A 9468-nucleotide genomic window follows, 5' to 3' on the forward strand; every position below is an offset into this window, starting at 1 on the left:
TTTTAAGTAATGTACTACCTTAATTGGCCATAACCATGATCAAGACTATTGTCTTAGTAAATAAACTAGAAAAGATGAATATTTTTTTCTTTCTGAAATTCCATAAATAGAAATGGTATGGAAATTTAGCCTCTGAAAATACAAAGTATATACTATTTTTACTAATAATGCTGACTTCCATCACTGTAATTTCCCAGATTTAATTTTTTCAGAGTTACAGCTTCCAGTAGATCAGTTGATAGAAGGTAGAAATCAAACAAAAACAGGGTTTAGAATGACTGGTTCTGTACAGAGCTGAGGGTAATTCAGTGTAAAAGACCACAAACATAAAATAAGTGAAATTTATTTTATTAAGTTATTTATTTGTCAAAATTAAATAAAGTTATAACAAATATGATATATCTTAAATAGTGTGTTTATTCTTTCAAAACACATTACATACTCTTGGTACCTATTATATTTCCTTATTATCAAAGCACTGTTTGAAAGTAATCTTTTTGTGGCCAGGAATTCTTCATTGGGGAAAATGATTTTTCTAATTTCATTTTATTATCTTTAAATAATCTCCACAAAATGATTTTTGTAATGATGTATTATCTGGAAAAAATCCTAACCATAACATGTAGTTCCATGTTATTTAAATTCAGCTTTTAAAAATCCATATTGGAGCTCCATTAACCTGCCAATTAATATCATAATTAACTCATTACCTTAATAGCATTATAATTATCAGTTAGCTATGATTGTATTTTAATTTTTCCAAAGTCAAATCATAAAGGTTTTATCTGTTCTCCCCATATGCAATTTTCTCTCTATGCCCTTTCCCCTGCAGGTATTAAGTAGGACACATAGAAGCTCTAGGAGGGAGTTATCTAATCCCTACCACACCTGTAATAGTCATTTTTTCACTGCTTGGATATCTCTAATGAAAAAACAGTGCAAAAGAATTTGAAAGAAGTAACCCTAAAGCAGTACTCTCTCTCTGATTATATCTCTTTCCTAACCTGGAATGGAATTCCACACTTTCTCTTGGGAGTCTGCTTTCCAGATAATGTTGCTTACAGCTTAATGAGCAAGGTCTTTAAGAAGATATGATGGGTTAATGTGTTCCTGTCAGCTTTCTGGATTCATTTCTTACCTGTTTTACTGGTGTTTTATCATACTTATTTGAAACATTTGTTTATTCAGCATTTGCTTTTGGATAAGAAGAAAAAAAATGTTCAATTATATTTTAACAGTTTAACACAAATAGAGGCTTTGCATTGATATTTTGAGACAATTCAAAACAGTAAACAAAGGGTCAATTCTGTTATCTTTTAAGCAACACTGGAGATATTCATTGTAACTTGTATTCATTGTAAATTGGCTGTGTTTAAATGTTGGGTGCTAAGTGACTTCTTTATTATTATTCTGGTTAAGTTCACAATGAGAACCCAGGTCTGTGTAACTTCAAAGTTCATATTAAAAAATTGATAAGAGACAGGAGATAGTATATATCCTGCAGAGTATACACTTTACCATTCACAGACCCTGAGATCAATCTCCAGCACCACATGAAAGCACCATACATAAGGGGAAGCTCCATAATGCTGTAACAGGACATATATATCCATCTGTCTGCTCTACCCATCTATTCTCTATCTAAAATTATGTGTGCTTAACCAGGTGTACCACTGCCCAGCCCCCTCTATCTAAATTTAAGAGAATGAAAACTCACCCTAGGGGTGCTGAGATCATGCATGTGTGAGGCCTCATTACACACACACACACACACACACACACACACATTCTATAATGTATTACTCTTTACATCAGTAATTTTAGAGAATAATGTTTTCTTTTCAGTTAAAAGAATTTTAATACCACTAGAAAAATCGATTTATTATTTGAAAATTGCATTATAAATACATAGTTGATCTGAGGTATGTGAAATTTGTAATCTCTCTCTTTCCCTTTTCTCTCTCTCTCTCTCTCTCTCTCTCTCTATATATATATATATATATATATATATATATATAATTTTTATCCAGAGATATAGTTGTAAAAACATTAGCTAGTTCAGGTGACTTATATTAGTAAGTGTCTCTACTTCATATTTGGCTACTGCGGTGGTTACATATTGAAAACCTAACAACTTCATCTGAAATTGGAGCCGACCACTGGAGACAATCTCTATAAGATGAGACAAGAATGTCTAGAATCATTCAAGCTCCCTTTGCTTCTAGGTCAAGCTTAGTTTAAGGTTGATGTCTTAGTGAGAAATTCTACATATAAACACAACTGTCTTGCCTGTTGCACATATCAATCTTGAGTCAGCCCTTGCTCTTCATTTCTTATGAGAAATCTTAATTTCAAGTTTCTACTGGTGGTGAGGGGTCATAATTCAAAGGAGCCAAAGCAGTTGAGAAAACTGTTCGCTGGTGGTCTGAACTTTAAAACTACAGATGATAATTTAAGAGAACATGTTGAGAAATGGGGTACACTTAAAAATTATGTGGTGATGCAAGACCCCAAAACAAAAAGTTCCAGGGGCTTAGGCTTTGTGATTTACCCTTATATGGAAGAGGTGGATGCAGCTATGTGTGCCTAACCATACAGAGTTGGAGGGCGAGTAGTGGAACCAAGGAAAGTTGTTTCTATGGAGGATTCTGTAAAGCCTGGTGCCCATTTAACAGTGTAGAAAGTTTTTGTTGGTGGTATTAAAGAAGATACAGAAGAGTACAATTAGAGAGAATACTTTGAAAAGTATGGCAAGATTGAAATCATAGAAGTTATGGAAAACAGGGCATAGTTGTGAAATGAAAAACACCCTTTCTAAACAAGAAATGCAGTCAGCTGGATCACAAAGAGGTCGTGGAGGGCTCTGGCAACTTTATGGTTCATGGAGGTAACTTTGGAGGTGGTAGAGAAAACTTGGGGGTGGAAAATTTGTTGGAAGAAAAGGTTATGGTGGAGGTGGTGACAGCAGAGGTAGTGGAGAAGGTGATTGTGGATATAATGGATTTGGAGGTGACGGTGGCACTGGTTCTAGATATAGCAGTAGAGGAGGCTATCTATGTTGGTGGTGGACCAGGATATGGAAACCAAAGTGGTGGATATGGTAGTGTTGGTGGAGTATATGATGGTTACAATGGAGGAGAAATTTTTGGTGGCGGTAGGAATTACAATGATTTTGAAAGTTATAGCAGTAATCAAATTATGGAGCCATGGATGGTGGTCATATTGGTGGAAGAAGCTCAGGCAGCCGCTGTGCTGGTGGTTATGGATCTGGTGGTGGAAGTGGTGGATATGGTAGCAGAGAGTTTGAAACTCAGCAGAAAAAGACGACAGTTCTTAAGAGAGCAAGGAGTTATCAGGAAAGCAGCAGGTTGCTTTGAGACAGTCATCCCAAATGCAATAGAGGAACTGTAAAATCTGCCACAGAACTAGTGATGATTCATAGTCAGATTAATTACTGCAGTTTAGACAGGAAACCCATCTTGTTCAGGACTGTCATAACCACAGTTTGCAAAAAGTACAGTGATTGAGTAATGCAGTAGCTTTTTCTTTTCTTTTCCATTACATCAGGTATATTGTCCTTTAAATTGTGACAGTGGTACCAGGAATACAAAAATAAGGAATTTTTAACTTAAAAATGCAAATAGAGGAGGGCAGAGCCAAGATGACGACTTGGAAGCAGCTGCTGGCCTGAACTCTGACAACCACTGTTGGAAAGGGTAGGGATACGTGGCCTTCAGCAGGACGGTGAATAAAAGGTCCTAATGGTAAAACCAAGGAGGTGACTATAACACAATTTGGGTTGAAAATAGAGAAAAAAGAAAGGAAATTTTCTGATTATTTCTGAAGAGCACCTCTCTCCACTCCCCAGGGCGGAACCCAGGGCATGGAGAGCCACTACTAGCAGGCTCCCCACTGAGCTTTTTTCTTTACCAAAATTCCTGGCTCATCAGGGGTGTCATTCTAACCCTTTCCTTTCTGAGAGCCAATCAGGAGCCATCCAAGCTGCAGACTGACAGTTATGGGTTTTTTTCACTCTGTTCTATTTGATTATTACTATTATATATATGCATGCCTCTTTCACCTCCTCCTTCAGGTTGGCCAAAACTCTTAGTGTGTTTTCCATTGCTAGATGACTGGATGTCCTATCCATTGGGAGAGGAACTTGTTTCACTCTACTTACCTCCTCTATTCACTCTCCCCCTTCTCCCTTCTCCTAGCTAATTAAAAACAAAACAAAAAATAAACCTCTTTTCTTTCACTGCTCTTTTTTTTTTTCATTCTTGTATTCCTTTCTTCCTTCTCCCTTCTTCAGCTGTCTGAATTCACTGATACTCATTTGTGAATTATTTTGGGGAAGAAATCTGACTCAAAGTGGACTCTCTTTGTGTCTGTCTCTTCTCTACTTGCTACCCCTAGAATTTAAAGTGGACAGTAGATTTGCATAATTGTCTATTCTTGCTATCCCTTTTTTCCTTACTCTTTCCTTTTCATTTTGATTTGGTGGCTATTTTTTCTTGGACTGGAATGCATTGTTTGGCTAACTGGTATTGATTAAAGTGCTTCGATCTTTACTTCAGTTACTATTGTAATTTCCGAGGTTGGTAATTGCATTTGGTATAAAGGTACTTAGTATGGAGTGGCTTGTACTCAAAACACTACAACTGAAGAACAACAGAAGATAAAAATAAAAAACATATCTATTAAAAAAAATGCTTAAACCAAGATCAAATAAAACTGCTACTACAATGAATGAAGACCAGAGCCCAGAAGAAACTACAAATCAGTCAGAGGTAACCATAGATAGGAAAAGTATGCAAGCAATAATAAATTTAATAATTACAGAAATGAAGACAACTATGGAGTAAAGGGCTAGCAGAATTAGGGAAACAACAGATGAGACCCTCAAGGAAAATACTAGCTACCTTGAGGTAATTATAGAACTGAAAGCTGAAATAGCTGAACTGAAGAAAGAAGCTGAGAGAAGGGAAAGCAGACTAACAGAAGCAGAAAACAGAATTAGTCAGACAGAGGATGAGTTAGAGAAAACTAAGAAAGAGGTGAAAGAGCTCAAAAAGAGATTGAGAGACACTGAAAACAACAGAGACATATGGGATGATCTCAAAAGAAGTAACATTCATATAATTGGCCTACCAGAGGGAAAAAAAAGAGAGGAAGACGAAGTAAACATTCTAGAGGAAATTATAGAAGAAAACTTCCCAGACCTGAACAATAGAAAGGACATTAAGATTCAAGAGGCCCAGAGAGTCCCAAACAGAATCAACCCAAACCTGAAGACACCAAGACACATCATAGTTACAATGAAAAGAAGTAAGGATAAAGAAAGGATCCTAAAGGCTGCAAGAGAAAAACAAAAAGTCACATACAGGGGAAAACCCATAAGACTATCAGCAGACTTCTCCACTCAAACTCTAAAACCCAGAAGAGAATGACAAAATATTGAGTATTGAATGAAAACGGGTTTCAACCAAGGATAATAGATCCAGCTAGACTTTCATTCAAACTAGATGGAAGGATCAAAACCTTCTTAGACAGACAACAGTTAAAGGAGGCAACAACCACCAAGCCTGCCCAGAAAGAGGTTCTAAAATACCTCTTATAAAGAAGAACATCACTATCATACTTACAATATATCAGAGCAAATAAAAAATTGTTGAATAATGGCACTACAATACATTAACTCAGTAATATCAATAAATGTCAATTGCTTAAACTCACCCATCAAAAGGCACAGAGAGGGAGGATGGATCAAAAAACATAATCCAACCATCTGCTGCTTGCAACAATCCCATCTAACCCAACAAGGTAAACACAGACTTAAAGTGAAAGGATGGAAAACTATCATACTGGCTAATGGACCACAAAAAAGGGCAGGAACAGCCATTATCATCTCTGACACAATAGATTTTAAATTAAATAAAGTAATAAAAGATAGGCAAGGCCATTACATAATTATTTAAGGATCAGTAAGCCATGAAGACTTAACAATTATTAACATCTATGCACCGTATGAGGGACCATCTAAATACATCAAACAACTATTGAAAGAACTACAAAAATACATCAATAGTAATACAGTAATAGTGGTAAACTGTAATGCCCCACTCTCACATTTAGATCAACAAAGCAGAGAATCAATAAAGAAACAAGAGAATTAAATGAAGAGATCGACAGAGTAGACCTCTTGAACATCTTCAGAGTTCTTCACCCCAAAAAACTGGAATACACATTCTTTTCAAGTCCACACAACACATACTCAAGAATAGACCATATGTTAGGCCACAGAGACAGCATCAACAAATTCAAGAGCATTGAAATCATCCTAAGTATCTTCTTAGACCATCGTGGAGTAAAGCTAACATTTAACAACAAACAGAAAATTACTAAAAGACACAGAATTTGGAAACTAAACAACATACTACTTAAGAACCACTGGGTCAGAGAGGCACTCAAGCAAGAAATAAAAATGTTCCTGGAAACAAATGAAAATGAAGATACAACCTATCAAAATATTTGGGACACAGCTAAAGCAGTATTGAGAGAGAAACTCATAGCCGTACAATCACATATTAAACAACAGGAAAAAGCTCAAATAAATGATCTTACTGCACACCTTAGACTTAGAGGAAGAAGAATAAAGGAACCTTAAAGCAACCAGAAGGACAGAAATCACTAAATTAGATCAGAAATAAACAACATCAAAAATAAGAGAACCATACAAAAGATCAGTGAAGCCAAATGTTGGTTCTTTGAAAAATTGAACAAGATTGACAAGCCCCTAGCCAGACTCACTAACCAAAAAAGGGAGAAGACTCAAATTCATATAATTGTAAACAATAGAAGAGATATAACAACTGACACCACAGAAATCCAGAAAATCATGTGAAACTTCTATGAAGAACTATATGCCAACAAGCTAGAAAATATGGAAGAAATGGAAGAATTCCTAGAAACATATGCCCTTCCAAACAGAACCAAGAAGAACTACAAAACCTAAATATACCAATCAAAGACAAAGAAATGGAAACAGTTATTAAGAATCTCCCCAGAAGCATCCAATAGCACAGCTATATACAAGATACTGGGTACTATACAGCAAACCATAACAAAAGGACTTTTCAAAGTTAACCCAATTACCAAATAACGTGATGATAACATTAACTATCGATTGTCTTTTTGAACCCTAAGACAGCAGCAATCTCACATCTCCAATATTTTAGCCCCTACTTCCCCCAGTCTTGGAACCCTTGGATAGGGCCCACTTTCCCGTATGCCTCTCCGAATCCATTCAAATAATATTGCATTCGCCGATCACAACCTAACCAATGCAACGATTGCCACCTCAACATACTTCACTTCAGACTGTGTCAGAGACTTCACGTGTGGAATGACAACCCTTCAACTTCATTACTCAGGTGAGACTTTTCCTTTCATAGTATACTCTAATTTCATCTCAGGTGGTTCACTTTCTAACAAAGTCCCATAACCTAGATATACACCAGTTTCTGTGAGAGAGAGCATATGTTCACATGTATCCAAAACCACTGCAAAATAATATACCTGAAAGCAGAAGTACACTAGAGTTTGCAGTGAGTACCTCCCTAACACTTCCTCTCCACTATTCTGAGCTTTGGGTCCATGATTGCTCAACAATTTGTTCGGCTTCGTATGTTAACTCTCTTTTCAGTCACCAGGTTGCAGATGCCACCAGGATGCTGGCCAGGCTTCCCTGGATTGAAGACCCCACCAATGTGTCCTGGAGCTCAGCTTCCCCAGAGAGAGGCAGACTGGGAGTATGGACCGACCAGTCAACGCCCATGTTCATCGGGGAAGCTATTACAGAAGCCAGACCTTCTACCTTCTGCAACCCACAATGACCCTGGGTCCATGCTCCCAGAGGGATAGAGAATGGGATAGCTATCAGGGGAGGGGGGTGATATGGAGATTGGGTGGTGGGAATTGTGTGGAGTTATACCCCTCCTACCCTATGGTTTTGTTAATTAATCCTTTATTAAATAAAAAAAATAAAATTAAAAAAAAGAATCTCCCCAACAACAAAAGTCCTGGCCAGATGGCTTCACAAATGAATTCTACAAAACCTTCAAGAAACAGTTAATATACATACTTCTAAAGATTTTCCATAAGATTGAAGAAATAAGAACACTCCCTTCCACCTTCTATGAAGCCAACATCACCCTGATACCAAAATCATATAAGGGCACAACAAAAAAAGGAAAACTACAGACCAATAGCTCTGATGAACATAGATGCCAAAATATTAAACAAGATCTTGGCCAACCATTATAGAAGTATATCAAAAAGATTGTTCATCACTACCAAGTGGGTTTATCTCAGGAATGCAAGGCTGGTTCAATATATGTAAGTCAATCAATGTCATTCACCAAATCAATAAAAGTAAAGCCAAAACCACATGATTATCTCAATATATGCAGAGAAAGCCTTTGTCAAAATCCAACACCCATTCATGCTCATAACTCTACAGAAAATGGGAATAGACAGGAAATTCCTCAAGATAGTGGAGTCCATATATAGCAAACCTACAGCCAACATCATACTCAATGGACAGAAGCTGAAAACATTCCCCCTCAGATCAAGGACTAGACAGGGCTGTCCACTATCACCATTACTCTTCAACATAGTATTGGAAGTTCTTGCCATAGCAATCAGGCAAGAGAAAGGAATCAAAGGAATACAGATTGGAAGGGAAAAAATCAAGCTCTCACTATTTGCAGATGATATCATAGTATACATAGAAAAACCTAAAGAATCCAGCAGAAAGCTACTGGAACTTATTAGGCAATATAGCAAAGTGTCAGGATACAAAATCAATGTACAAAAATCAGTGGCATTTCTCTATGCAAACACTAAATCTGAAGAAGAAGACATCCAGAAATCACTCCCATTCACTGTTGCACCAAATCAATAAAATACCTAGGAATAAAGCTGACCAAAGAAGTGAAAGACTTGTATACTGAAAAATATGAGTCATTACTCAAGGAAATAGAAACTGATACCAAGAAATGGAAAGACATCCTATGCTCATGGATCAGAAGAATAAATATCATCAAAATGAATATTCTCCCCAGAGCCATATACAAATTTTATGTGATACCCTTCAAAGTTCCACTAAACTTCTTTAAGACAGTAGAACAAACACTACAATCATTTATTTGGAACCAGAAAACACCTAGAATTGCCAATACCATCTTGAGGAAAAGAAACAGAAATGGAGGCATCTCATGCCCAGATCTCAAACTATATTATAAGGCCATCATCATCAAAAACAGCATGGTACTGGAACAAAAATAGGCACACAGACCAGTGGAACAGTATTGAAAGCCCAGAACTAAACCCCCACATCTATGCACACCTAATCTTTGATAAGGGGGATGAAAGTATTAAATGGAAGAAGGAGGCTCTCTTCAATAA

The 9468-nt window shown here is 36.7% G+C and overlaps 1 pseudogene; it reads left to right on the plus strand.

The window, feature by feature from the left end:
• Positions 1-2335: 2335 nt before the first annotated feature.
• Positions 2336-3377, plus strand: LOC103118429 (heterogeneous nuclear ribonucleoprotein A3-like; annotated as a pseudogene).
• The last annotated feature ends 6091 nt before the right edge of the window (positions 3378-9468 follow it).

The sequence above is a fragment of the Erinaceus europaeus genome, chromosome 2, assembly GCF_950295315.1.
Source record: "Erinaceus europaeus chromosome 2, mEriEur2.1, whole genome shotgun sequence".
Lineage (NCBI taxonomy): Eukaryota > Metazoa > Chordata > Mammalia > Eulipotyphla > Erinaceidae > Erinaceus > Erinaceus europaeus.